The following is a 5,985-nucleotide window of genomic DNA, read 5'->3' as shown; positions in this document are numbered from 1 at the left end:
GGTCCTTACACGTGACAGTGTAATGCTGGAGCTTTTTAATTAGAATGTGGAGCAGACTCAATTCCTTGAGCCTGCTCCAATGTGTTCTAATTAGAACACAAACCAGCATGTCTATAGGCTGTCCTAGTGCTTAGGCTTAGGTAATATATACAGAGACACCTCACACCACCCACCTGGCTGCAAGAAGGACAAGGTCAGAAATACCTCGGGGATGGAAGGAGGCCTTTCCCAGAACATCTAACACAGTCTCCAATGATCAGAGGCATGTAAGTGTTCAGAGACTGTGGCTTGATTCTGACTTGGTATCAATCACCCAAGCTACAGTCCAAGCGACCAAGTAACACTGGTTTCCCCAACTGAAAATCTGGCTCTAGAAAACACTTATTTTAGCTAATCCACCTATTACTTGTACTTCCAAGAATGGGTGTGGGACTATAGATTAGGCATCGAGAACATCATGGGGATCTTACCTCTGCTGGGTAGTTTCAGGTTGATCTCTTTCATTGTTCAAAGTTGGCTTAAACACACTTTCCTTCCTTCATGCGCTGAGCAGCTCTTATCATAAAGGTGCCCGGAGCCACTCAAGCTGCCAGGTCCAGAACCCAGGAAAGAGGTGAGCCAACAGCCTTTGTGATGTAATCACCACTATGACAACTATTTGACCATGTCCTACCTCATAGGTAGCTGCTGACCAATGAAGGGCTGTGTATCATGTAAGCTTTCACAGGGTTGCATAAGGCTCCAGATACAAGTATCCCTAGAGGAGGCTAAATTTGTTTTGATGTAGAATGTTTTAGTCCCTCAGATCACCTGGGAGTTTCCTATCATCTCCAGGTGCACGGTACCTTCCAACACTGATTAAGTATTTAAATCTGCCCATGGTTGAATTTGTAAGAAATAAAAACAGGTAGGAACCAGGAGAAGCTTCCTCTCACTTCCTAGTTGCTTGGCCCCCTTTGTTTTTTCATCTTGTCATCCAAAAGGGCTCGCTGAAGCCCTCAGATGTTACAGGACTGTGTTGCAGCCATCTTGTCCATCCAAGAATGGTTGTCCATCCAACTCACCAAATGCACCCTGCCCACCTGGGTCCCGGGCCTGTTTACATGGAGGCGCCACCCGCCCCTCCATCCAGTGCCCCCAATGGTGGGTGCAGGGTGGACGGCTGCCATAAAATCTATTCAAGAAGTCGATGATTCAGGACTTTAAAACTTGACCCAGTGGGAATCTCACACAAATGTCTCATGAGGTAAACAATCTGTCTATAAAGGTGCTCTTGTTTCCCTCCCATGTCGCTGCCGTATCCCCTAAACATTAGTTATTTAAGTCATACACAACCCCTGTAAGACTGACTATGACCACTATTCTCAATTAACAGATGAGGATAATGAGGCAGAGAGAAAGTAGCAGATCTAGAAGATATGTGCTGGTGCAGGGAACTGAACTGAGACCTCCTGAGTCCCATTTTAGAGACCTCTCGTGTCAAACTCTCACTGCAGATGGTTTGCTCTTGCTTTTCCTCCGATGCCTGTAATCCATGGAGGGGGAGGGAGCTTTTCCTGATGATACAAGAATGCTTGCATGTACTTGCTAAATGAATAGGTGTGATTAAGTGCAGCATGTGCCTGCGTACACTGGAGGACATGCAGGATCAAGTAAAATAAATAAGTCATTGGAGGAATTGTATAAGATGGTGGAACTGTTATATTTTTTATGTGAATACAGCATCTGGCTTAATCAGGCTCTTTGCTTCCTTCAAAACAGTGGGAGGCTGACACCCCCTCTGCACAGGGCTACCTGCATGTGCACTTTTCTCTGAACTCAGCAACAGCAAGGTCTATGATCTTAGGTGTGCTATGTCTCAATTCCATATCAGGGAAGTTGTGCCAAAGTTTGCCATGCTATTACAGATGGCTGTGCAGCATCTTGCAGGGTGCCAAGCACAAACATCAGTCTTCTAAAATAGTGCCTGATACTGGCAGGTCAGGCATACAGTATGTGCAGTTTCCCTCAATAATTGCATACTTCTGGCTTGAACTTCAGAAACGGACATCACCCTTTCACTTCTGCTGCAGGTTCTCAGTCCCTCTAAAAACTCGGCCATAATCTTAACTCCCTCTATAAAGAAATAGGATCTCTTCCATGTACAATTTCCTTTTAGCACATACTCTCTCCTCAGATTTAAAGAAGGAAGGAAGTCTGCTTTGGTGTCTGGGGTGATGATTCCCCTCTAGAAAAACTGGAGTAAGATTCTCGGTTTACTTCACACAGACCTCTGGGGACGTGTGTCAGTTCTGCCTTGGGACTGGTGTGAAACAATACTTTGGAGTGCCAATCTCATTCAGAGCCTTGTGGTTGCTGTCTCTCATTATAAAAGGCATGAGGTACGATGATATGGGATCATGAAAGGCATGCAGTTAACCAGCTCCCACATTATCTGATCTGCCCTTTGGATTTCCCATTCCTCAGGAGGTGATCATTAAAGGCCTCCATTAGTACCATGCTGTCCTTCCCTCCTTGGAAACGGGGGGTCAAAGGCAGCTCATGAGCTCCCAACAAAGGCAATGCATCCTACACATGTGCTACTGGCATTTCTTTCTTATTTCCTTATCTCCTTTATTGGAAAAGAATGGCAACAAGTTCCTTTGGCCTGGAAATATAAGTAAAAGTGCAAGGTCTCACCATCATCCACTTGGCCTATTGCCTGCCCTGCAACCTTATGTAATTCAGTGAAGCTTTGACTTTGCTCTGAGGGATAGGCAGGCTCCAGACCCACCCAGCATGGGAACTGTAGCCACTGACAGAAAATAGTGTCTGGGAAGGAAAGACAAGAGATGGAGCACTTAGAATATCACTCGAACCAAGGCCTCCGGTTTTCCGGGTGTGTAGAGGTGCCCTCAGTTGGGCTGGCTGGGCAAATACAAACATGCAGTTGTCAGTCAATCCATAGCAGCACCAGATTACTCTGCTGAGCAAGACAAATTTCACCTCCAACACCTGTATTTTTATACAAACCAAAATAAAGCACTCTTTTCTGACCAAGTGCAGAGGGGTGGGACCTGATGATCTTGTAAGGTCCCTTCCAGCTCCTAATATCTATGAATCTATGACAAAAAATAACAAAAGAAACAAAACCTATATTTTTGGCCTTTATTTTTCATCTCTGTTCTGACACAGGGTGACCATGAGTTTCTCCCGATCCCACAAAAGCAAAGGTGGCAAAATGTCTGTAAAAGAAGAACATTTCAACCCTTACTTTTGCCACCAAGGGGGGGGAGTAAGTTCACAACCCCAAGTGAGCAACTGGTGCTGGATCAGCTTGGGTCCCAAACCACATGTGACTGAAACCTGCCATGTCAGCATGGGCTGGTTGTTTCAGACTTTACTTTTTCTGATACACCAGTGTTTTTACAGATAGATAATCAGCACACAATCCATATCTCACCATAAATTCCTATGGGATGGCAAGGCATCTGCAGTGTTTGCTGCAAGGGAGACCTGTGAGATCATTACCATGCACCCTGCCCATGTTTGCATTTGCCCTATTTGCCCTGCAGTAAAATCACAGTGCCTTATGGCCGCAAGGTTTCTATAGCAGGATGGTGAATGGGTGTTAGCTACCTGAACTGAAAACACACACTTTTTTGCAATTGGAGCTGTAGCACCTGGTAGGGCAGACATAAATAGAAGCTACCCTTTCTGGATAGTGATGCACAAACAGGCACAGGCTGATAAATGCTTGTCGTTTCATTCCTCCTCATGATGCCATCAGTTTCTTGACATATAATACACCTGTGATAGCCCTGGAATTTAAGCTTTTGGTAGCTGTTTTCCTCCATGGTCCCAGGCTTTCCCCATGTCCCAGCTTCAAAAGTCTCCCTTAGCATGGTGGCTGGAGGCTGTGTTCCTCCTGCTGAGTGTGTGGCCAGAAAGTCTGTCTCACTGTCACAGTCACTTAAAATGTCTTCATCCTCTGTGAACTGTGAAGTCTGAAGGCCAAGGTCCTGGGGAGGATGCTCACTGGAGTCCTCAGAGACTCATACTTTCAAGCAAGCTGTGTGCTCAGGGAAGGGAAGCCTCTTCAGGTCAGGTAAAGGAGGCCCCTTGCAGGGAGATGTGGGTCCTCAGAGGAAGGGTTAAAATGAAGACCCTCAATCAGCACAGTCACCTGAAGGAAGGCCTCTTGTTGGCACCTGTCCACATCCACATTACACTGCTCGTATCCTTCTGTTGGATATCTGGAGTCTCCCAAGGAGGAGCTGTCCAATAGAGAGGTTTTCTCACTGTCTTGGAACCCCGAGGATCCTCCTCAGTCTCCCTTCAGGCAAAATAAGAGAAACCACACCCTGTAAGGGTGGGCACAGACCCTCCATTCATCTGGGAGACTCCTGATTCAGAGCTGGACTCCAACCCTTTCTGACTCCCACCAGACATGGCAGTTTGGGTCTCCCTTTGGGAACCGAGGCATTTCAATGTAGGGTGTGAAACTGCTGTCATGCTTCTCCTCCACCAAGGAAAGGAGAGAAGCTGCTGGTGATGCATTGTTTTTTGCTGAGGGATTGTTCCTTCTCTTCTGCATTTCCAGCTTTAGCGTGGGTATAATGAGTTCCTCCATGAAGAATTCTTCCTCATTCGGCTTCTTCTCAAAAACCAATGGCAGAGGCATTAGATAGGAAAAAAACCTAGTGGGGAGTGAGATTTGCAGGTTAGAGGGATGCTTTTTTCTTTGATTGATGTTTTTTAAAGCCAAGGCAAAGAGTGTGCAACATGCCAGCATCACATCCTTGGAGAATGACTCTGATCATAGACCTATAGGTAACGGAGCCCCAGCAAGTTACAGTGGGATTATGCTAATTTACATATATGCAGAGTGCCCAGTGCAAGGAGGCTCCTTTCTGAGCAAAGCTGCCCACTGTTCCAGCAATGCAAATGGCAAGGAGTACGCTGGAGCATCCTATCTGACTGGGTCACACATTCTAAGTGCCAAGCATCTTCACCTCCCCACTCCCCCTTGTTATTAGGAAGACTTGCAGGGGTTTAGCAGCAGGATTGGACCCCCATCATCCACAAACTTTTCATACCAAAGCTTGAGGTCTCTTCATGCTTTTAGAAACTTCTTTGCACAAACAGTTGATGGAGAAAGCACTGGCAGGAAGGAGAAGAAGGAGGAAGAACAAGGGGACAACAATGGCAAGCAGAAGTTTCCAGTTCAATCCTGCAAGAGAGAATGCCACGGAACAGTTTGGTCACTGTAGACAGATGTTATAAATGATAATCCTCAGCTCTTACATGGACTTTTCCTCCAGAGATCCCAGGCAATAGCAGTATCACTTCCTTCATTTGGCAAAGCAAAGGGAAGTGAAAGGACTCATTCAAAATTACCCAGTAGGCCAGTGGCAGAGCCAAGGTGTCCTTACTCCTAAATCAATATGCTACCCAGCAATGGTCAAAAAGTTGGATCCTTCTTTACAGGAAATTTTCAAATGTTTCAAGGAAAGTAGATACTTTTTTGGAGGTGGGGAGGTGGGAAACTCAATGTTCTGGTGAAAACCAGTTTAGATGGAAAATTTTCAACCAGCCATAATCCCACCCAGTGGACAACTGTGCTTCTGAAAGTCTTGGTCCCAAGCCATACCTTTGGCTTTCAACAGCACACACACCGGCCTGGAGAACTCACTGTGTTTCAGGTCAGTGACTTTGAAGGAGGTCTGAGCGCTCAGGCAGTAATTGCCACTGAATGCCGTGGTGTTGATCTCCACATCTTCCCACTTCCTCTTGCCCATGTACTGCTTCTGCTCCAAAACAAGGAAAGGACACGGTTGGGAACAACTGGGGATCTCTGCTCAGATTTGGGAGGTATGTTAGGATATGCTGCAATCATGCCTGAATGTGGATCCTGTTTCTCAATCTGCAGCCCCCAACTGAGCTCTGCACTGCTGTTCTTATGCTGCTATCTGTACCTAGTTTAAAGCTAGCTAAGGCACCTCT

General features: G+C 46.1%; 1 pseudogene; it reads right to left on the bottom strand.

The window, feature by feature from the left end:
- Window positions 1-3,401: 3,401 nt before the first annotated feature.
- LOC112550981 lies at window positions 3,402-5,780 on the bottom strand (annotated as a pseudogene).
- Window positions 5,781-5,985: the final 205 nt, after the last annotated feature.

The sequence above is a fragment of the Alligator sinensis genome, unplaced genomic scaffold, assembly GCF_000455745.1.
Source record: "Alligator sinensis unplaced genomic scaffold, ASM45574v1 scaffold394_1, whole genome shotgun sequence".
In the NCBI taxonomy this organism is placed as follows: Eukaryota; Metazoa; Chordata; order Crocodylia; family Alligatoridae; genus Alligator; species Alligator sinensis.
Note: the sequence above shows the minus strand (reverse complement) of the source record. Positions and strands in the feature narration are given on the sequence as shown.